At 49.5% G+C, this 24,711-nt stretch overlaps 1 long non-coding RNA gene across 1 annotated transcript in view; it reads right to left on the bottom strand.

Moving 5' to 3' along the window:
• Positions 1 to 24,497, bottom strand: part of LOC138552212 (uncharacterized) — a 184,653-nt gene extending 160,156 nt beyond the window's left edge. Inside the window, exons 1-2 of the long non-coding RNA XR_011295905.1 lie at positions 24,363 to 24,497; positions 14,572 to 14,839 (exon numbers count right to left, since the gene is read on the bottom strand). This is a non-coding gene — a long non-coding RNA (uncharacterized lncRNA). The remainder of the gene's footprint in view (positions 1 to 14,571; positions 14,840 to 24,362) is intronic.
• Positions 24,498 to 24,711: the final 214 nt, after the last annotated feature.

The raw sequence follows: 24,711 nt of genomic DNA, 5'->3' as shown, positions 1-24,711 counted from the left end.
TGAAAGTTCAAGTAGTTCGTGATTTTGGTGCCGGGTGCAGTGTGCTTAAGGCCAGCTCCTCATCGTGGGGAGACCGATCTTGTTCTCCTACCCACAAGGCTTACATCGCTTTGCGCAGGCACTGGTGGCTAAGCAGTTTGTATGTTTTTACAGAGATTGTAGTTCTGTTTCGGCGGCATCAAGATACCAAACAGCACTGCACAAAGTAAATCAATCAGACCGCAATGTTAAGAACTAAGTCGCTCTGTCTTGACCAGGTTTTACTCACTTGATCCTGTGCGAGTGGGAAATGTTCGTTACCGCACCCCAAGACTTTCTGAGACTGTCGTTACTGCCTCCCACTTGCCTCTCCACTTCTTTATTTGTACTGGGGCAAGCATAATTGTTCCAGTAGCGATTCTTACTTATTCGCAATTCTTCATTGTAATTGGGATGAGTAGGAGTGTTCCAGCAACGATTGTTGCGATTCTTTCTCGTGTCCCCCTGTTTAGGGCTACTGAGACCAAGACTACTATTCTTGCAGAGCTTCCCTCTTTCTTTAGGGAATATTAAATTCAGGTTCTCACTGGGACGAGTAGGATTCTGACACTCGTTATATTTGTTATTCCTCCCGGGTCTCCGGCCGTTCCCATTACCTATTTTCTACCAGGGTTAGCATCACTGGGCATGTGATTAGGATGGGATCTTCTCTTTGGTTCGTCAGGCTGGCTTCTGACTTCTCTGCTTCTCACTCTATTGCATAGTATCCATTCCATGCGGCACACAGGTCTGTTCTAGGACTTAGCAGTCCAGCGACTCTCGGTCACGCCACCACCGGAGATTCCCTTCCCTCGGTTCTTCTTATTGCAGGCTTACCACTGGCTGTCTGCACACATCAGCTCTCTTCCTCAACTGGGAACTGCGAGTCCTGCTCTCCTCGTTCTCTGCATCAAGCTCGTTTGAAGCTCCCAGCATCCCCTGCTGATAGGACTCCTCCTTCTCTCCTTATGATATATTGCTGGATCTTTCCAGGCGAATCATCATAGTCCTTCTATGTTGCTCTTCCAGACTCGGAAAATCTTCTCAGTATTATACGCACTTTCTTCCTCAGGTTGAGTAAAGTTTTTAAACCACAGTAACAGATTTAACTTGTTCTTCTGGTCTGGTTTGTGAAGGAACCATGAATGCCAGAAGTTAAGATTAATTTTAAATCTTCCAGGCATCACCTCTTGTGTTTTGCTATAGTCACCCAGAGTGTGACGGGTATGCCCAGACCTGGGTCCTGTTGCTGCTGGGCCTACAGACCCAAGCTACTCCTCAATGATGAGGGCCAACAAGGCTGCAACATGTCCGATGCTTGCCGTCTTGTGCAGAAGGGATGTCACCTAGCTGGTCAGGCTGGACTGCCCCTTTTAGGGTGGGAACAAGCCTGATTTGCATATGGTCTTTTCCCTTCGGTAATGGCTTGGCAGGCAAAGAACGAGGGTCTGGAGGGTCGCTGAGAGTAATGTCAGAGGTTAAGATTAATTCTAAAGCTTCCAGCTATCAGCTCTTGTGTTTTGCTTGGGTTATCAGTGAGTAATTTAGGGAGTTCCTTTTCGAACCTGGAGTCCTTGTCCCCACAGGGGGAGTCTCTCCTGGTGAGGTCCTGCATGCCTCTACTCCTAGTCAGAGTATTGCCTAGTGGGCTCACCTCGCTAGCCTCACATGGGGGCTCCCCCACTGAGGAGAGGAGACTGAATCCCACAAGTCATCACAATGGAGAGTTTATTCAATATTTCAATCAAACTCAGAGTCAATCACAGGCAATATTTGTTGTCACACTTCCTGCCCATCTTTCTACGTCGGCATCTCTGATAAATCTTAGAGTTCATTTCTCAACATGACTCATTTCATGTTCTTTCACTTGTCTTTCAATGTTATTCAATGTTAACTTTTGTCACAATGCGGGAACAACAAAAGTCCTGAGGCCCTTTGAGGTAGATTCAGCATCTCTGTCATTATCCCAGGAAGGCTTGGATGGAAGCCTACAGATAAGCAAATGATATAACCAGTCGTGACTGTCTACCCGGATTAACTAAACATCACGGCCGGGGGATCAAAGTAGCCTGTTGACTTGCCTCTGGTTTCCACACATCTGCTGTACAGCATACACTGAAACATCGTGGTGAAATGTTTTGAAATGACACTCTGCTGCAAATGACCACAGAACATTTTGCTTCATGCACATTTCAACCTACACACAAACAAAAAGACACAAAAGAATAAACAGGTTTTTTTTGGCCCAATATGCAGCAGCGACACTCTGGATATCACCCAACTAGTGAGTACCCCCTAACCCCTGCCTCATTGCCTGTTAAACCCAGTGTTCCTCAACCACACTTTCCTCTGCAAGCTCAACAGTTCTATCGCCATCGTGATCATGATACCTTTCAAACAATCTGAAGCCAACTCTGCTACATTAAACAATTAAATAAATAGTGTATTACTCTGGCAGTGCAGCCCCAGCTGCACAGTCAAATGATACTCTGATGACGTTCTTTTCTTTTTTGAAAACTCTTTTGATTAATTTTACAACATTTTAAACCATTGCCCAACTACCCCCCACGTCCCCCTCCCCCCAGAGGCGACTCCTTTTTTGTCCTTAGTTCATTCCTGTCCTGAACTGACCGCCAAAATGTAATGCAAATCCAAGAGTCTTAGGCGCTGGGGGCACCATGCAATCCGAAAATCGTCTTTGAGGAAGTCCATGGTCTCACCCCAGTCCGTTGCAAAGTTCATGGCGTAGGTTGCCCACTCTCGGGCTACGATTTCCCATATCTTCCGCAGCCAGTCCTGCAACAGGGGAATCTCTGGACTTTTCCATCTCTGAGCTATTGTTGTCATAGCTGCAAGCGTGAGGACTACCCTTGCCTTTTCACGGGATCTAGGTTTCCCCACCCCAACAACCCCTTTGATTCCTAGTAGGATCTGTGCCGGTGATCTTTTATCCCCTGCTCTGTAAGCCTGCTCTTGAGCCCTTTGCACCTCCTGCCAAAACAGAACAATCTTTGGACACCCCCACCAGATATGCTCTGTCGTGCCCACTAGCCCACAGTCCCTCCAGCAGTCCCCTGCGGCCCCCGGATACATCTTGTGGAGCCGGGCCGGAGTATAGTGCCATCCATACAATATCTTATACCACGTTTCCTGCAACTGAGCAGCTTTAACCAACTTGGGGATCCGCCTCCACAACCTCTCCCACTCCTCCCTACCAATATCCCTTCCCAAAATTCCTTCCCATCTCCGCATGTACGGCCACTGCTGCCAAGTATTTGAGTCATCTAGTACCTTATACAGGTTACATATAATATTCTTAGACCCATCTTTGGATAGGAGGAATTTTTCAAACTGAGTTATCTCCCTGGTCACCGCATGCCTGTTCCCCGGGTGTAGCACCCAATGTCTGATCTGGGCATATCGAAGTCTTTCCCCCTCTCTTACCACAAATTCCCTTTTACAGTCTTCAAACGTACGTATTTCCCTCCCTGAAACATATCCCCCAACCTCCTGCAACCACCTTCCTGCCACTGCCCGAATGCCCCCTTCTCTAGTCCAGTTGAGAAGTCCCTGTTATTAAAAATAGGCGTGAAGGGGGGCGGAAAGGTCGTAATTCCCTTGGTACCCACTAGCCTGTTCCAGTTGTCTGGCACCAATTTGGATATAGTGCTTTCATATAGATGCTGCAGTCTATGTTGTTTCGGAAGCCACAATACTTCCGCCAAACCTTGATGCGCCACTGCTCTATCCATTTTCACCCATTGTTTGTCTGAAGTGCTTTCCCCTTCCCGTAGCCACTCTCTAATTACCCGTAGCTGTGTAGCCTCATAATACTGCTAGAAATTCGGTGATGCCAACCCTCCCTCCCTTCTGGGTGCCATCAATAGTGCCTACTGAGTCTCGCTCTTTTTCCTTCCCATATGAATTTGCTGGTCAGAGGATTTAGCTCCCTAAAGAAGCTTGTTGGTATTCCCTGCGGGATCGGCTAAAAGAAGTACAATAGTCGTGGTAGAGAGACCATCTTCACCGCGGCTAACTGTCCCAACCATGAAACCCTAAGATTCCTCCACCTATGGAAGTCCCTCTTTACTTCTTTCAATAGCGGGGGGTAGTTAGCCACATACCAGCCCGTTAACCTGGCCGTAATTCTTACTCCCAAATATTTAATTCCCCCAGGTCTCCATACAAAGGGGGTGGCTAGTCTCAACGCTTCTCTGTCCTCTGCCTTCAGAGTCAAATTCAAGAGTTCAGACTTGCCTATGTTAATCTTCAGGCCCGAGGCTTCCCCAAATTCCTCTAGCAGTGTTCTGCTTGCCTGTGTAGATTGTATTGGGGTTGTGAGGGTAAGTAACATGTCATCCGCAAACGCTGCTACTTTTTGGATGTTTTCCCCAAATGGGATGCCCCTAATTCCCTCCGCCTCCCTTATGGCCTGTAGGAGAGGTTCCAGATAAATTGCATACAGCATTGGGTACAGGGGACAACCTTGCTTCGTGCCCCTACTGAGCCTAAAGGGTCTTGACATCCCCCCATTGACCGCCACCCTTGTTGATGGTGATTGGTAATTGGCTTGAACCATTTTGAGGAATGCCCCTCCCATACCCATTTTCTGCATCACTCGAAACAAGAAGGACCACTCCACCCGATCGAATGCTTTTTCCGCGTCAAGCGCGAGCAGTTCGCTGAAGTGTTTGGGCCTCATTACACGGTAGGCGGTAAGGGTTTACCGGTACCAGTATTTTATCGGTACCGGTAAACCCTTACCGCCTTACTACGAGGTCCCTTTCCGGGTTGGTACATTAACGCCTGCTTTTTGCAGGTGTTAAAAAACGAACCCGCAAAGGGACCGGGGTGCTAATTACGGTACCGCAATTAGCGCCTTCCCCATTCCCATTATGCCCTATGGGGCAAAAATTGGAATGGGGAAGGGCAATAGAGGAAGGAGGAATTACTGCCTTCCCAGCCTTGGAATAGGGCGGCAATTCCCCTTTCCTCCAAGGTGGTACCGGTAAATTACCGGCATGAACCATGGCGCTAATAGCGCCATGGTTTACCGCCTAACGTGTAATGAGGCCCTTTGTCTTATGGGCCTTTTCCACTAGGTGAGCCACCCGCCTTATATTGTCTAAAGCCGTCTGGGCCAGGAGCCTTGTCTGGCGATAGGTTACTAATCACCCTCTGGACCTCCTCCTCCGTTATCTCCCAATTAAGAATTTCCTCCGCCTCCCTCGCTATCCGTTTAATCTGCACCCTGTCTAGAAACTCCTTCTGCAGGTGGGGCTGGGGGCTCATTGAAGTGTACAAGGATTCGTAGAACTCTGCCAGTGTTTCCTGGATTTCCTCCGCTTTCGTGACCCTTTCCCCTGATTCTGTCCTCAGGGCTGTAATCGCGTTTTTAGACCTCGCCCCCCTCAATAGACGTGCCAGAAGAGCATCTGCCTTGTTTGCCTTAGCGTAGTATTTTTGGCGAACAGCAAGTAACGCCCCTTCAGCCTTTTTTGTGCGGAGGATTTCTAGCTGCCCTTATGCCTGTCTATTTCTTCTCATGGAGGCCCTTGTCGGGATTGTACCCGCCAACTGTTTTGCCGACTCAACCTCCCCCTCAAGTTGGACCTCAAGGGCCTTCAGCTGCTTCCCTCTCTGTGCAGCTGCTGATATCAGTTCCCCCCTGATCGTAGCCTTAAAGGCGTCCCACCTCGTGTCTTCTCTCGTGTCCCCTCTCCCATTATCCACGAAGGTCTTAATTTTCCCTTCTATTTCTTCTCTAATAATTGGATTTCTGACTAAGAATTTTGAGTATTTCCAACTCCACACCCCGCCATTCCGGCACCCTAAATTCAATTGCATGGAAACAATCTTGTGGTCCGCTATTCCTATGGGGCCCGTCCTGACTTCCTGGACTCGACCTACCAAACCCACTGAGACCCAAATATAGTCAATCCTCGATTGTGACGCATGGACACCCAAGAGGAAAGTGTAGCCCTCCTCAACCCCCCGTAATTCCTTCCACACATCCCCTAACCCTGCTTTCTCAATTCTATCTCTTAATTCCGTTGACATCACTGCCCCCCGCCAGTTGTTGTGCTCCCCGACCTATCTTGTCCCCTCTCCAAAGCTATGTTGAGATCCCCCATCAAAATTATATTTCCCCTCGCTTTATCCTCTAGGACTCCCAGGACCCTCCGCAGAAACTACTCCTGTCCAGCATTTGGGGCGTATACCACCGCCAAAGTATAGGGGAGATCTTGATATGTCCCAATAGCTATAATGTACCTACCCCCCTAATCCCGTATGGTTTCAATTAACCTAAAGTCAACCGTATTCTTGATGGCCAATGCTACTCGCCCTGTTTTGTTCTTCCCTGAAGCGTGCCAAATCTGGTGAAATCCCTTCAGTTTCAGTCGCCCTTGGTCCTTAAGCATGAGGTGTGTCTCCTGGAGCCCCAGGATATCCGGTCCCTCCTTCTTCGTGAATTGCTCAAGTTTTTTTCTCTTGAGGTGGGAATTTAACCCCCTAACATTATGCGTTACCCACTTAAATGCTCCCTCTCTTTAGACACGCCCCTGCTCTGCCCTTTATCCCCCTTCTTTTGCCTCGTCCTTAGATTCCTCCTTGCTGCCGCCGCCCTGCACCCACTTTCTGTTTCGCCCCTTTATACGCCTAGTCCCCTCTGAACGAGTCGCCCCCTCACGCCCGACCCTCCCCAAATGGATCCCGAAACTTCTCTGCTCCCTCTGCTCCATCGCCCTTTCTGATCCCAAGATGTGTTCGCCCCCGCCTCCCCCGCTCTACATTCTTTCCCTTTTAGCCCACCACCCCTTTGTCAAGTAACTAGTCAAGGCTCTCCTCCACCCACTGCCCCCCTCTCCTCACTGATCAGGCTTTTCCCTGTCTCCTTACAGGGTTGGCCGCGTACCGCGTCCCTCCTCCTCCTTTTCTCCCCAACTGTGGACCAGTCCCATGGCTTTGGTCTCATTCTACTCGCCCCTCCCGGAGCTCTCCCTGATCCTCCTTCCCCCTGCTCCCTGTCGAGGTCCAGGTGTACCAGGTCCGCGCCTTCTTGCAGAGTAGTTATGCGCTTCTGCCCCCTTGCCCATTCGAAGAGGAGGCCGAAGGGGAATGTCCATTTGTATTTTATCCCCTTTTCTTTGAGTACTGATAGGACCGGCCCCATCTGATGCCGTTTTATCAGCGTACTGTTGGCCAGGTCTTGGAAGAGTTCCACCTGCTGATCTTGATATTGAATCGGTTCCTGTTGTCTTGCTGCCCTTAGAACTACCTCTTTTTGGGCGTATCTTGAGAATGCTGCAAGGACATCTCTTGGCCTGGACTTTGCATCTCTGTTAAGACGTCCCACTCTATGGACTCTGTCTAGTTCTACCCTATTTGGGTCAGCTTCGCGTAAGATATCAGCGCAGATGTTTTGGATGGCCCCCTTCAGATCCTTGGCTTGTACCGATTCCGCAAGCAATTTGAATCGTATAATCACCCTCCGGGACCTATTCTCCATGTCTTCCATTTGGATTTCCAGATTCCGGGTCGCTACATCCAATCTATCAATAGCTTCACTATTTGCTCTCGCGTCATCATCCACCGCCTGCAGACCCCTCTCCAAAATATCTGTTCTCTCACCTAGCTGATTCAGTTCCTGCTTGACCTCCCCCAAGGCCGCACTGAGGTCTGTTCGCAGCAGTTGAAATTGGTCCAGGAAAGTTTTGGCTTAGTTTGTCTGTAATGTCAGCATTTCTCCATGAAAGTCCTGGCGGGTGACTGGAGCTGTAGGGTCCGTCCCCTCCAGAGCATTGTTGCCCATTGCCCCCTCTTGGGTACCCCTGGTAGCCTCTGTGGTTTCCTTGACTGTCCACATTGTGGGCAAAGTACCCGACGCGTCTCCTTGAGGGTTCACTCCTTTAGTCACTTTGCTTTTGTGTTTGCTAGACATAGCGGAGTGCGTACCAAATCTCTCTATCAGCGGTGGCCGCCACTGGGCACAACGCCCACTCCTGTGTTCTGTCCTGCTTTGTCCAAATCCTCTCCTGTGGGCCACAAGATCTCCAGCACCTGTGTTACTGAGGGGGAGCTTCTGCCCCCTTCTTGCCAATATTGGTTACTGGCTCTACCTGCCCCCAGGGCCTGTCAAGAGAGCATTCCACCCCTTGCGGCTTCGCACTTCTTGAGAGAAGGCCCTTAAAAACCATCGGGCTCACACTAGTAGTTTTGATTGATGCTCTGCCCCCTTATGTCTGAATTTGAGTCACCTTTAAATGGGCCACTCTGCTTAAGTCCTTTGTGCCCAGGGCCTGAGATCCAGTCGCACTAGCGTTGGTATGCGGGGGGGGACGCCTCGCGCACCTCTGTAGCCGGTAACTATCCCTCTCAGGGGCTGCTGACGGTGCCCTGCTGGTAGTGCCCTGCGAGCACTCGGGACCTAGGCCCGGTAAAAAGGCCAGTGGGAAGCAGGAGCTGCCGCTGTAATGCGCCTTACCTCGGAGTTCCTTCCTGGAATCCGCTCTCTGGCACCGCAGGCTCTCTCTCCCCTCTGCGGGACCACAGGGGGAATGCCGGTTCCTCGCCCTCCGCTGCTCCCTCACTCCATGCATCTCCCAGGGAGCCACCTCCGAGTAGGACCCGGTCAACCAGAGCCCCAGATCCTCCTCTCGGAGACCGCCTTCGTCTCCCTCGGTGGATTTGGCACCGTCGCTTCGCCGGGCGGGACGCTGCCGGGCGAAGGGTGACCTCCGATGAGCCCACGCAGGGCGCACTCCTCCGACAACCACAAGCTGTTCGCCCCCAGCACAGCGCGTCTTCCTCAGCCACTGCTCCCGGGCCGCTCTGTTCTCCTTCTGGTTCCTCACAGCGCCTCGGAGAGGAGCGCAACGCTTTCCCTGCTCCCCAGAGGCGCCTCCGCCAATCCTCCTCTTGCCGCCCCAGTAAAGCAACTGCTGCGGGGTGGTGGGTCCAGCAGTAGCTGCAGGAAGGTACAGGGAGTTCCGCCGGCACGTCTACCTAGTGTCGGCGGCCATCTTGTTCTCCGACGTTCTTTTCTTAATCTGTTAAAACATTCCATGACCTCCGATCCCAAGTAAAATGGGACCAGCCACGGTAGACAGTTTGATGATTTGCCTAAAACAATATGACTGCACATGACAGAGCTCAAAGCCTCGGCAGAGGATCTCCATCCCAATGTTATCAAGACACTCGATGTCATCACAGCACATACAAAAGAAGACTTCAGCAGGGCCATCTATAATCTCATAAATGATCAAGTAAAGGGTGGGCAGAAACCGATAGCACCAATGGTGGCTGTCCAAAAAACACAACTGATAAAACTTAATCATGTGAAAAGATAGCACTCGCCTTTACCACTGTTGGCTGCCTTGGAGCGTGGCAGATAGCACTCGCCTTTACCAAGAGAGTATCCAAAGCTCTGGTTCTCTCTTTGTTTGACTATTGTAACAGCCTCTTTCTAAATCTACCTGCCTCTACTCTCTGCCCTCTGCAACTAATCCAGAACAGGACTGCAAATCTTGTCCTTGGCCTCAAGCCCTGGGATCGTATCTCTCCAGCTCTGAAATCTGTCCATTGGCTCCCAGTGGATGCAAGGATTAAATTCAAAACCCTCTGCATTGTCCACAAGGCTTTCTGGGGCCTGGGTCCGCACTGCCTCCGGGCCACCCCTTGCACTGGGGTCTGTATCTGGACCCATACAGCCCCCACCCCTTTTTCTTCCTGCACTTATCAGACCTACCCTGTCTGCTGCCTTAAAACTAGCACTTGCAAATTGCTGGCTGCACTACCACTGTTTGTTGCCTTTATTATTTATTTATTGTTATTTATATGTTTCTCCTCTGCTTCGCACTTTCCACTTCTCCCCCCTTCCATGCACTTTTCTCCACTCCCTCTCCCATGCACTTCCGTGTTCTCAATGTCACTGGGCCTAGTAAGATCACTGTTTTGTTCTCCCCTGTTCCCCTCCCTTGCCTTGTCATGCTCTGAAACACTTGTGTACGAGCGCGATAGAAATAAAATATCAATATATCAATATCAATATCACTATTGGCTGCCTTGGTGTGGGGCAGATAGCACTTGCCTTTACCACTATTGGCTGCCTTGGCGTATGGCAGATAGCACTTCCCTTTACCACTATTGGCTGCCTTGGGGCGTGGCAGATAGCACTCGCCTTTACCACTATCGCTGCCTTGGAGTATGGCAGATAGCACGCACCTTTACCACTATGGGAGGCCTTGTAGTGTGGCAGATAGCATGCACCTTTACCACTATTGGCTACCCTGGAGTATATCAGATAGCACTCGCCTTTACCACTATTGACTGCCTTGGAGTATGGCAGATATCACTTGCCTTTACCACTATTGACTGCCTTGGAGTATGGCAGATAGCACGCACCTTTACCACTATGGGAGGCCTTGGAGTGTGGCAGATAGCATGCACCTTTACCACTATTGGCTACCCTGGAGTATATCAGATAGCACTCGCCTTTACCACTATTGACTGCCTTAGAGTATGGCAGATATCACTTGCCTTTACCACTATTGGCTGCCTTGGAGTATGGCAGATAGCACTCACCTTTCCCACTATGGGCTGCCTTGGAGTGTGGATGATAGCACTCGCCTTTACCACTATTGGCTGCCTTGGAGTGTGGCAGATCGCATACACCTATGGCATCCACATCAATATAGCAAACATTGCTAAATTAAAATATTGAAACTTTCTTCAAGCAGACAAATCATAAAGTCTGAAAAATGCCTCTGAGAAGCAATTCTTCTAATAACTAGAAGTGTGTCAAATTCCCAGACACCCTATACCCACTGTAATGGAGTGACATGGTTTGGACCTGAAAGCAGCCCTCCAGCTAAGGTGCGTATCAGGCCTTTTAGGAGTGTGTAAAATCCCAGACAATCTCTATACCCACTGTACCCCCCGACACTCTCTATACCCAGGGTACCCCAGACACTACATATACCCACTGTACACCCCCACACTCTAGACCAACTGTACGGCCTGACACTTTACACCCACTGTACCCCAGTCACTCCCTAGACCCACTGTACCCCAGACACTACCTAGACCCACTGCACCCCAGACAATCCCTAGACCCACTGCACCCCAGACACTACCTAGACCCATTGCACCCCAGACAATCCCTAGACCCGCTGCACCCCAGACACTCCCTAGACCCAGTGCACCCCAGACACTCCCTATACCCACTGTATGCCCCCACACTCTAGACCCACTGTATGCCCCAACACTCTAGACCCACTGCACCCCAGACACTCCCTAGAACCACTGCACCCCAGCCACTATCTATATCCAGTGCACCCCAGACACTCTCTATACCCACTGCACCCCAAACATTCGCTATACCCAGTGCACCCCAGACATTCGCTATACCCAGTGCACCCCAGACGACGGTTCGTATGCCCAGTGCACCCGAGACGATCCCTATACCCAGTGCACTTCAGACGATCCCTATACCCAGTCCACTTCAGTTGATCCCTATACCCAGTGTACCCCAGACACTCCCTAACGCTCCCTATACCCAGTGTACTTCAGACACTCCCTGTACCCCAGACACTCCCTATACCCAGTGAACCCCAGACACTCCCTATACCCAGTGTACCCCAGACACTCCATGTACCCAGTGTAACCCAGCCACTCCCTGTACCCAGTGTACCCCAGCCACTCTCCATACCCAGTGTACCTCAGACAGTCTATATAACCAGTGTACTTCAGACACTCCATATACCCAGTTCACCCCAGACACACCCTATACCCAGTGCACCCCAGGCACACCCTATACCCAGTGTACTTCAGACACTCCCTATACCCCAGTGTATCCCAGACACTCTCTATACCTACTGTAGTTCAGACACTCCCTATAACCAGTGTACACTAGACACTATGTACCCAGTGTACCCTAGACACTCCTGTAGCCCATACACTTCCTATACCCACTGTTCTCCAGACACTCCCTATATTTTGTGGTGTGCCGCCAATGATTCCTGCCTTAATGCCAGTAAGACCGAGATTGTCCTCATCGGCACACCCGCCCCCTCCTTTCCTGTCACTCTCTGACTGGCCTCTCTTGGTCCTCCTCCAGCTCCCACCTGTGAGGCTAAAAACCTTGCGGTCATCTTCGACTCCACACTTTCCTTCTCTCCTCACATTTCTGATGCCTCTAAGAAGTCACACTACCAGCTGAACCTCCTCGGAGGTATTCTCCCCTTTCCTCTCCTTCCCCCAGAAGCTCACCATCTCCAGAGCTCTGGTTCTCTCTAGGCTGGACTACTGAAACAGCCTCTTTCTAAATCTGCCTGCCTCTACTCTCCGCCCTCTGCAACTCATCCAAAACAGGACTGCGAGACTTGTCCTTGGCCTCAAGCCCTGGGATCGCATCTCTCCAGGACTGAAATCTCTGCACTGGCTCCCAGTGGCGGCGAGGATTAAGTTCAAAACCCTCTGCATTGTCCACAAGGCCTTCTGGGGCCAGGGGCCTCAATATAACTCTTTCTTCCTAAATATCTTCCTTCTCGAGCACTTCGCTCATCCACCTACAACTCCCTCACGGTCAGTCGCTTCTCCAAGCAGCAAGTTGGTGGTAGATCTCTTTCTTCAGCTGGGGCCTCCCTCTGGAACAGCCACCCTGCCTCTCTGAAATTTGAGGTTAACCATCTCTGGTTCCAGAAGCACCTCCAGACCTTCCTCTTTGCTTCTGCTTTCTCTCCCCCTATCCCCCTCTCCCATGCTGATCTCCTGGCTGAATCTGAAACTGCACTGGTTACCTGGCTACCCTCTGTCAGAAGCACCGGGTTGGAAAGCCGGAGCAGCTTCATAGGAGGAGGCTGTCACATGACTCGTTCCAGGTGTGCTATGTGATTGGAAGACGTCGCGAGGAAACCAGCTTCCATGGCAACCTCCAACTCTCCACCAGCCGAGATCGACCCGTGACAAACACCCAAGATTGAATGCTTGTTGGCATCGGCGCAGAGCATTGTTTGAAGGTACGGCGGTGACCCCTAATCACAGGAACGTCCGTAATGCCGGATTAGGGAAAAAACCCTGACATTTCTTCCCCTGCGTGTGACAGCACGTCTCTTGACACGGACAGCACGATTCTGGACACCCTCTGATCTCGGGCCCAGGACCCCCCCAGCCAGTTGCTAACCTGCACTGCGCCCCCTGGCAACCCTTGCACCCGGGGACTGTTTCTGTTTACAGCCCCTACTAGCACTTGACACCTGATGTCTGCACTTACCCTGGAACTTGGCACCAGCTGGCTGCACTTATATTTATGCTCTTTGTTTATTTTACTGTCATCCTATGTACTGCTCTGCACTTCCCCCTCCCCTGTCCCCCTGCACTTTTCCCCTTCCCCCCCTCCCTTGCACGATCTCAATGACACCTGGCTTAGTAGGATCGCTGTCTCTGTCTTCCTTCCGTTTCCCTTCACTTGCCTTGTCGCGTCTTGAAACTCTTGTGTATAGGCGCGTTATAAATGCCATATCATATGATATCATATCATACCCACTGTACCCCAGACACTCTCTATACCCAGTGTACTTCAGATACTCCCTATACCCAGTGTACTCTCACACACACTCTATGCCCAGTGCACCTCAGACACTCCCTATACGCAGTGCACTTCAGACGATCCCTATACGCAGTGCACTTCAGACACTCCCTATACGCAGTGCACTTCAGACGATCCCTATACGCAGTGCACTTCAGACACTCCCTATACGCAGTGCACTTCAGACACTCCCTATACGCAGTGCACTTCAGACGATCCCTATACGCAGTGCACTTCAGATGATCCCTATACCCATTGTACCCCAGACACTCCGTATACCCAGTGTACCACAGACACTCCCTGAAACTCCCAATACCCAGTGTACTTCAGACACTCCCTATACCCAGTGTACCCCAGACACTCCCTATACCCAGTGTACCCCAGACACTCCCTATACCCAGTGTACCCCAGACACTCTCTATACCCAGTGTACTTCAGACACTCCCTATACCCAGTGTACTTCAGACACTCCCTATACCCAGTCACACAAGTTGCTTGGTCTGACCAGAGAACAGAGGTGCCGCAGTGCTGCCTTTGGCATTTCTACCTGCTGTTGCTGCAACCATCGTACCGCTCGACATGAAGCCAGACATTCCGATGCATCCCTTTCGGGGTCGGCCATTTTTTGCATGGCACCATGGACGCAGGTCCCTTTCAGTCGCACCCTGGTCACCGTGGCCAGCAGGGGGCTGGGATCTACACATGCCATGATGTTACTATTTGCCTAAATATGTTGTCATCCTAAGCACTAATAAATGCAGTGCTTTCGATTACAGTATGTTTAAGGCAAACACTACACTATCAGTGCTTGGAGCTGTACTATAAGTGAAAACGCATGCACACATTGAATGCTCGGGTATGTGGGACACAGCAACCAAAGTGTGCATGGAGTGGCAAAATAGCCAGCGCCGAAAGGGCTGCACCCAAAGTGGGCATACTGGGCTCAACACTGCAGATCACATCACCTGTTCGGCTCAGTCAATTAACCCCCGAGGATTACTTCGAAGTGCCGCCTCTTCAAAAATCAAATCGGGACATCAGGATCACAGCTTCGAATCCCTCAGGACCTCGACTTGAACCACTGCACGCTTCATGTCACTTGTTGAATTTACCCATCCATTGCGGAAGTCAATCCAGCTCACCCTTCAAACAGACACTGTAGCCCTCCGAACTGCAGTGCTCGAACACCACCTTCAAACCGTGCAGAGCTCCGTTGGGATGAACGTCTTACATCTGTGAGAAACCAAAGGCATCAATAGAATATTATATGGACAGAAGTGGGCCCTAACCGAATACATACACACATGTCAGCAAAGACTAGAAGAAACAAGAAACACATCAGGTAGTTATGTGTGTAACACATGATATATTTATAAAATGCATACATTAATGCTTCATAGTTTCCTACACCTTAGCAGGCCTTACACCTAAAGGCAATGCATAGGCCATTTGAATAGTAGACCTGAACACATCAGAGATAGTTTTACACAGGAAAATGCAGTCGGTTCAAGACCATGCGTGGGGAATGTGTTGGTCAAGGTCAGCGGCCTTGGGCACAATGTAAAGTCTTGCAGCAATTGGCTAGATGGGGTAAAACTCTTTCCCTGGCACAACACAAGGGAACATGACCTAATTAGATGTTGCTATCAGAAGCAGGGTCCATGAGGGGAAGGGGTAGAATGTAGCATAGGGATTGGCTGAAAAAGAGAATGCTCCATCCGGTCCATCCCATAAAGAAAGTGAAACATAACTAATAAAGGCTCTGCCATGTTCTTAAAAGTAACAAATACAAGGTCACTGCCCTGGTGAGTACAAGACTACTTGCAGAGACATGCACAGGAGGGAGTCATTTGAACAGAAGAAGCACATCGCCCCTGTAGGAAAAGAAGCGCCTAGGAGTGTAGACACATACAGGGATAACGTGAGCTCTCTGCTCAGAGAGAACTCATTATTCAGGACTAACGCAGATGTAAAGGTCGTAGCCGAACACAGAAGATGCAATAAAGGTTGTACATCGATTAGGACACATCAATGAATCACATAAATGATTTTAGTCACTAGATCACATCTCCACACAGAGGCGAAAACACACATAATCCCAACAGGTGCACGGTCCCAGAGCAAAGGGCCTAAGAGCGCAGTACATGTGGTCATGCACATAAACCATGGGAATGGAAAGGGAGAAGTTACTTGTATCCAATGAGACGTCACAATAATATGCTGCAGTTGACGCCTCTTGATGGCTCAGAATGGTAAGATGGTGCCAACGTTTAATTATCATTGGTGAACGTGACTGAAGCGTCCCACCCCAAAAAGGCCAAAAGAGCATCACCAATTGAATGCTTAGGAGTACATTAAACATAATAAGATGTTGATTATCCAATCATAAGTCTGGCAAACTAAGATGGTACCACCGTGAAGTCATTATTATGATGTAGCTAACAGAACGGTCACAAGGGATAGGACAGGCCAATAGTGGCCATGCCTTCTACAGATTTCCCTATAGAGCAACTTTGGTTGACCAATCAGCAAACGGTATCCTCAAAGTATTCTAAAACAATGTTTTGGGATGTGACTCTACTTTCTACTATAAAACATCACATTTTGTATTGTTCGTTGAATGATTTTTTCAGTTATTCCTGATCGCGGTTGCATGTAATACATTTGTATTTGTCTTGCTCCCGTGCGCTTTATTGACTTACTTGGATTACTTTTATTATTGCTTAAGATCGGGAGCCACTTACTGAAGCCAAGCTAACTGTGTCCTGCTCAAAATTCACATTAAACGAGACCCAGGGAGATCTTACCTCCAAAGCCATCACCAAACCAATAAGGAAAACAGGGTCCTCGCTGCTCGGGAGCAACAGCACTTTGATTCACCACTGTCTTGCTGATCCCTCTAATATACAAATACCCCCCTTGAAGTTGGGACTGGAATGCTTATTTGTGAATGGATCGGACATTTTTCTTAATAGAACACACATCTTATCCTGACATTTAAGAAAAATAAAACCTTTTATTTAGAAAATTGAATCTGTTGCCTGTGTCTTACTTCAGGATGCCTTCACAACACTCAAGAGGTCTACTTGTTGCTATTAAAAACACAACCTGGGTATGAGGGCCTTTACTTGGTCCAAACCTTGCATGGATATCATAGCTGTGAAGGCTGTTACTAAAGCACTAATTAATTTGAAACAAATTATTATTTATCAACATATACTAATAAATGCATAATAAATTATTATTTATCAACATATACAGAAATCGAGTTAAAACTGGTATCCGAGTTTGGGGATCACTTGGCTGATATTTTAATAACTAAATGGTACCAGGGGTCCAATTCGAATATAATCTTACTAGATGGTGACTTCAGCACATATGCCAAGCTTCTGATCCTCAACTAAGAAGGTTTGAAATATTTAATAACCACAGGATCCCACCAGGACGACTTTAAACTCTTGGAAGCTATTTAATCTGTCGAGCCATTTACTGCATGATCGGGAGTTAATTCCGACCTGACATCGGGAACATAGTTACTCCTACATAGATTATATGTTTACCTCCCAGTGTCTGTTCGACTATTGTTTTGAAGTTATTCCAGTGACTGCCAATGACCACAACTGGCTTCAGACCGGTTTTGATTTGGCTTTGGAGACAAACAATGTTATGCCCTCTGTTCCCTTGGTGATTTCAGCATAAGGGAATCGGGTTCATCGGCATAACAAGAGTATTGATAAAATTAACCTTTGTAAGCTACAGTGAAAGTCCTCAACACTGATATGTTGGCTCACTACGTCTCTCCTTATTCTTTGTATCTGTTTCATTTCAGATTGTAATTCTAGGTCCATTTGGGGTCAACAACAAACTGAGTTATTAATCTTGGAAGTAGGAAATTCCAGAGTCCCCGGCCTGAACGGGTTACCTGCTGGCCTCATGAAAGAGCGTCCTCTCATATGGTCGCAAATCTTAACTGCACTGTTTCAAGAAGTAATCAAGAGGAAACTATAACCCCATTCTTGACACACAGACTATATAGTGCCCAGTTTAAAAAGGGGGATCAAGAGAACTCTTCATTATCCTTAAAGAGCTTGAAGCATGGGCTAGCGCAAATAAGAGAATCCCTACCTTGCAAACACCCTGAAAAATAAAACCATTTGTGGGAAACACAAGGCTATTTATATAGCTAGCATCAACTTAACCTCAGCTTTCGATCTTGTCAACCTGTCTAATTTATGGAGGAAGATGGCCTCCACAGTGATACACTCAGAAAAGTTATACTTAATTCTAAGGGTGCCTTAACAATCAGGATCTAAACACGCAGACGACTAAGGCAGGGTTGCGTTTTAGCCCCCTGCTGTATTCATCTTTAGATCTCTGAATTAGGCACTGTGACTGATAGTATTCAGTTTTCCACCAAGGCTGGGAAAGCTCAATATACATTGGTTGGCAGCACCAACAACATCCTGCTTTTATACCAGATGCCTGTCTGATTGCAGCGCTTACTAAATGGATTCTCTACCTATACTTCGGCTACAAACTGTCAATTAATGTAATAATAACATAAACCAACAGATTTTCTAAACTTCTGCATTTGCCGAAGTATAAGTGGAGTCTCAGGAATAACGAGTTAGAGGCAGAAGAACATCTGACTTATTTGGGTTTCCAATTATCTGGCAACCTGAGTTTAACGTGGCTATATGCTCTAATTTACGCAGCTCGAATGAAAAGGATCAACACCAAATACTGCCAGTTCTAAATGATCCCTCTAGTAAATGCTACTTTGGTATGGTAGTACCCGCCATATATTACAGCTTTGAAATATCGAACCGTAGGAATTCCTGTAAATGGAGTATGCTTGAAGGTTTACTTTCGTGCGAAGCGCTGTCCCTGCGTAATTGCGTATCCATACCAGCAATCAGGTATATGTTTGGACTGACCTCCCTAAAGTCTTGGGTCCAGTTGAACCTATTGCTCTTGTACAATACATTGGTGCCGTCAGGACAGTCTTATGCTTGAAGACCTAAACGATATGATCCCGAATGGTAATCAGGAGGAACTCAACCGCGTCAGTGATGTATACAATGACATACTATGTCATCTAGCCGTTACCAGTGAGATCTTCATAACTATACCTACCCTTATTAAAACCAGACTGGGGAAAGTAGATTGGGTCGACACAAGGACATGTGTGCCAATACATTACGTATAGAGACCTGGTATCCATTGAGAAAAAATGCAGAGTGTTACCCGATTACTTAATAAAATTTCCTAATGCGCGATTTAGACACTTTTTGAGATGTAGCCTTCACATTATCCCAATAGGGGAAATAATGGACTTCTGGTACAAAGCTGTTCATAATCATCCATCCGACGCGCACAGAAGCCTGAGGCGCGTTGCGCCTTACAATAATTAAATACACTAAACTAATCCTCCAGGTTCTGTTATTTAAGACTGAAGGGGACTCGGAGACACATATTTCTGGAATTTATTTATTCAATGTGCATTTGTAAGTCACTTATACATCAAGAAATTGTGTTTCAAAGCACCCACAGGGCAAAGGGGAGGGAACATGTGAACAAAGGCAAAATAATAAACAGATGACCAGGGGAAAAGGGACGGTCCTACTAGGCCTTGTGAGCATTCAGAACATGCAAGTGCAGGGAGAGAAGAGGGATGGGGAAGGGAGTAAGTGGTAGGAGTTCCACAGAGGGAAGTGCCAAGGAGTTAGATGTGTGCAACAGTGACTGGCAGAGATTGCTAGGTGCAAAGTGATCTCCTGCCATTAGTAAGTGCAGGCCTGTGAAAGACATGCAAGCGCTAAATTGATTTTAACGGTACCACCTTTATAATTGCACTGTGAAACCTAGGCCTTTTCTCCCTCTTTAGGATTCTCAAATGTAGGCAGCGCTAAATTGATTTTAACGGTACCACCTTTATAATTGCACTGTGAAACCTAGGCCTTTTCTCCCTCTTTAGGATTCTCAAATTTGATTTGTCTTCCTTCCTATTTTGGTATGCCTGGTGCCTTTCCTACGCTCGCCCCCCTAGTGCCGTCATCTTGTTCCCACTCTCTCCTGTGCACTTGCCTCTCTCTGTCTTGTCTGTTTATCCCTTTGACCTCCCTCCTACTCTATGGTGCTCTCTGTCTCCCCTAACTTTTCAAACTGTTTCTCTATTGACTATCCTGCTCTCCTCACTAAGTCTGGTAGGAAAAAATTTAAAAAGGACATCCTGGTCTCCAACCCAGGCCTCCCTATCGCTGACACCTACATCAGTGCCTCCTCCAAGGAAACTCTCACCGACATCCTCTTTGTCGTTCCTTCACCTGATCTATGGACCCCCCATATGGTCTCTGTGCTCTCTCCTTTCTCCTCTTCTCCCATTAATGGTGGCACCGTTGGGACGCCCTCCTGACCTCCTTCCTATCCGTTAAAGTCATCATTAATGTCTACTCTAATGGGACCGTCTTGGTCCAAGGCCCTCAGGCCAACCTTCATCTCTTTGATAGACGCTTTCCACACCTTATCAACTTCCTTTCTTCTCCTGCTGGCCCCTCCCCCCTTTCCTCGGCTACCTTGCCTTCTACCTCCCTCTCTGCCCCCTCTCAGGCGCTCTCTAAACTTCCGCAGGGCGTACCTCTCATCTGTACCCCTCCCCGGAAGTCTTTCAAGGGGGGTAACCTTCTCCACATTGCCACTCTTAACTCCCGCTCCGCTGTCAAACACTCCTCTGACATCTGCCGCCTTCTTGAAGAACTTGACCTAGATGTCCTCGGCCTCACTGAGACATGGTTTACGGCCAGCTCTGTCACCAGCTTTGACAGGTATCTGGTAATATTTTCACCACCAAAAATATCGCCGTACATATGGTCTTCGGGAACGGCCATAGGCAATATTTTTGGTGGCGGAAATATTAGGAGCGGGGGTTGCGGGGGTGTCCCCCGCACATAAAAAAATGATGCGGGGGTGTCCCCCGCAGGGTCCATGTGTTATTTTCGCCACAAAAATATACCAATATTTTTGCATCGCAATATTTTTGCGGCGAAAATATCACATGGAACCCTTTGACACACTCCTACCTGATGGCTACAAGATCCTCTCTGCGCCCAGGCCCAACCGCTCTGGTGGTGGCGTAGCCCTCATCTTCATTGAGTGGATTCCTGCCTCTGTCATTCCTACGCAGGCCTACTCCTCTTTTGAATGCCTCGTCTGCAGGCTCTCTCTCTCGCCAAGCCATTCCCTTACTGTGGCTACTATCTATCGGCCACCTGGTCGGATTTCTTCCTTCCTCTCTGAGTTAGCGGACCTCTCCTCCTCACACCTGGCCTCAACCACTCAACTCCTCCTTCTTGGAGACTTCAACATCCACCTGGATGCCTCCTGTCCCCCCTCTGAACTCTTTTGCGACCTCTGCGACTCTCTCTCACTCACCATTCTCCCCTCTGGCCGGCTCATTCTGCAGGGCACACTCTCGATGTTCTGATCTCTTCAGACCTTCCCCTCTCTGTCCCTCTCTCCACTCCTCTCTCCTGGAGTGATCACTTTCTCCTCTCCTCCCACCTCACCTTCCCTACCCCTCAGGCAAAGCCAACTTCATCACTGCCACCCTCCTTCTCGGTCATCCGACCTATGAAGCATGTGTCAGTTGAGACTTTCGCCGCTACCTTCTCACCCCCCCCCCTTTGGCTGACTCCCACCGTGACACAGCCCTCTCCACTCTCCACTCTGCTATATCTGATACTCTTGATATCCTTGCCCCTGTCATGAGAATCCGCCTGAAGCCCAAAGCCAAATGTAACTCCTGGTATGACTCGGATCTCGTCACCCTAAAACGCAAGTGCAGGGTGGCTGAGAGGAAATGGCGTGCTTCATGTTCATCCTCTGACAAACTGGCCTGCCGCCTGCTCCAAAGGCAATACCGGCTCTCTGTTCTCACCAAGAAGAGACCCCTTATCCAAGCCCGCATCTCTGCGGCATCTAACAATTCGGCTGAACTCTTTAAAATCTGCAAGGAACTGGCCAACCCTGCTGCAGTCTCTACCTCGCCTGTCCCCTCCCAGGCCCTCTGCACGGCACTGGCCTCTCACTTCATTTAAAAAACTAAGGACATCCTGTCCTCTCGCTCCTCCTATCACCTCCATCCCTCTATTCCCTGCTCTTCCTCTGGCCCTTCTGCAGCCACCCCTCCTCCCTCCTTCTCTGCCTTTCCCCTTTTTTCTGCTGACAAGGTTTCCAGACAAGTCCGATCTATGAAAGTCTCGTCAAAACAGGTTCACCCGTTCCTCCAAAACTATCAAGGACCACATCGACACCCTGGCTCCTGCCCTGGCTGACTTCTGCAATCACTCCTTCACCTCAGGAGTCTTCCCATCCCCCCTTAAGCACTCCCTTGTGCACCCTCTTCTTAAGAAACCCTCTTCCGACCCCTCGTGCCTGGCTAGCTATCGCCCAATCTCCATCACTCCCTTCCTGGGCAAGCTCCTGGAGAAACTGGCCATCTCCCAGCTTAATCTCCATGCTGAATCTGTTGGTAGTCTTCATGACCATCAGTCTGGCTTCAGAGCTGCCAGAAGCACGGAAACTGCTCTCCTGAACATCCGTGAAGACTTGCTCTCCAACCTCGACTCTAACACTCCGTGTGTTCTCATTTTGCTCGATCTCTCTTCTCCCTTTAATACCATGCCATCCTGCTCAACCGTCTCCGTGATAACCTGGGTATCACTGGTCAGGCCCTGGCGTGGCTGACCTCTTTCCTCTCCAATCAACCCTCCCAGGTCCAACTGGGGTCCTTCCTCTCTGACATCTTTGTCTCTACCTGTGGTGTCCCCCAGGGATCTAACCTCTCTCCGTGGCTGTTCAACCAGTATCTGGCACTCCTTGGCCACCGCATCGCCGCTTTATGCCCCAACTTTCAGTGCTATGCAGATGATATCCAGCTTATTTTCAGGCTACCCTTGGCCTCCTCCTCTCCTTCCCTCATCTCTGACTGTCTGTCTGCTATCCAGGAATGGTGTGCCGCCAATGATCTCTGCCTTAATGCCAGTAAGACTGAGATTCTACTCATCGGCACACCCACTCCCTCCTTCCCTGCAGCTCTCTGGCCGGCCCCTGTTCCTGCTCCTACCTGCAAGGCAAAAAACCTCGGGGTCATCTTCGACTCCACACTCTCCTTCTCTCCTCACATATCTGATGTCTCTAAGAAGTCACACTACCAGCTGCACCTCCTCAGAGGTATCCTTCCTTTCCTCTCCTTCCCCCAGAAGCTCACTGTCTCCAGAGCCCTGGTTCTCTCTAAACTGGACTACTGTGACAGCCTCTATCTAAATCTGCCTGCCTCTACTCTCCGCCCTCTGCAACTCATCCAGAACAGGACTGCAAGACTTGTCCTTGATCTCAAGCCCAGGGACCGTATCTGTCCAGGACTGAAATCTCTACACTGGCTCCCAGTGGCTGCGAGGATTAAGTTCAAAACCCTCTGCATTGTACACAAGGCTTTCTGAGGCCTGGGACCAAAATACCTTCAACTCTCTCTTCCTAAATATCTTCCTTCTCGAGCTCTTCGCTCATCCGCCTCCAACTCCCTCAGGGTCAGCCACTTCTCCAAGCAACGAGTTGGGGATAGATCTCTCTCCGCAGCAGGGGCCTCCCTCTGGAACAGCCTTCCTGCCTCCCTGAAACTTGAGGAGAACCATCTCCGGTTCCGGAAGCACCTCAAAACCTTCCTCTTTGCTTCTGCTTTCTCTCCCCCTCTCCCCTGCTATATTCCTGACTGAAATTGCACTGAATCTGCAACTGGGCCACTCTCACCGATCTTGCCCTTGGCCCTGCCCCTCTCCCCTTGCACTGCCTCCCTGGTAACCCCTGCACTGCGGGACTGTCTCTGTATCCCTTCAGCCCCCCTTCCCAGCACTTGTCTGCACTTACCTTGCACTTGCCACCAGCTGGCCCTTATTATTTATCTTGTTATTCTACTACCCCTGTACTGCACTTTCCCCTCTCCCTTTCCCCTTGCACTTTTCCCTTCCCCTCTACCCATGCACTTGCGCGATCTGATTGACACCTGGCCTAGTAGGATCGTTGTCTGTCTCCCCTTGTTTCCCCCCCTTGCCTCGTCGCGCCTTGAAACACTTGTGTATAGGCGCGTTACAAATACCATATCATATCATATCAGTGGGTGCCAGAAGGCAAGTGCTGGGATGGTGCGGAAGGCTGAAGACGATTGGGCGGAAGGCCGGGACACAGAAGGACACATAAGGTGCCAGGCCACCAATCTCAGCGTCTGTGGGGTATTAGAATAGGAGTGAGAGGGAGAAGGAGGGGTGAAGAGGAAAGTCTTGAGGAGCTTCCATAATTTGAGGATGTCCGGCTCAAGACAGCGAGGAGGGGGGAGGCTGTTCCAGAGGAGGGAGCCAGTCGAGGAGAGAGATCTGCCCCCAGCTCACTGTTTAGAACAGGGACTGACACGCAGGGTTGGGGCCAGAGGAGCGTAAGGGTCTGGAAGGACAGTATTTGGTGAGAAGTTGTAGATAGAGTGTCCCTCGACCCCAAACAGCCTTCTGGATGATGCAGAGGGATTTCAATGTGTGAGACAGGTCTGAATTTATATGACCCTCCCCAACCCCCCCCCTTTTGTGAAGGAGCAGCAGAAGGGAAGAGTGTACAATTAATGCACAATAAGAAGGGTCTTCTTATTGTACCCCTTCCTCCTCTCCCCACAAATCCCCTCCCAACTGAAGAGTGTTCCGCCCCCCCTCACCTGCAGGCGATTATCCCGTAATCACTGCATCACCCCCTGTGAAGCGCCTCCCTTTGCAATATTCAGAATTTGGGGTATAAATGATGGGTGGAATAGGGGGGGGGCAGCAGGGGGAGCACGTCCACCATCAGCAGAGCCTCGCGGGGGGGGGGGGGGGGGGGGCGGAGGTGGGCTGAGCTGCCACCCGGGGTGTGGAGCCGAGGAACAGACATGCGCATTGCGGAGATACGGATTTACAGGCATGCGCACTGATGAGATACGGAACTGCAGACATGCGCAGTTGCAAAGCATGTGCTGTGCCAACTAGAGATCCAAAGAGCATGCGCAATACCGAGATTGTGTTACTTTT

Source organism: Ambystoma mexicanum, chromosome 1q (genome assembly GCF_040938575.1).
Source record: "Ambystoma mexicanum isolate Mex_15411 chromosome 1q, UKY_AmexF1_1, whole genome shotgun sequence".
Classification (NCBI taxonomy): Eukaryota; Metazoa; Chordata; class Amphibia; order Caudata; family Ambystomatidae; genus Ambystoma; species Ambystoma mexicanum.
The sequence above is the reverse complement of the archived record's forward strand: the minus strand, read 5'-3'. Positions and strand labels throughout refer to the sequence as shown.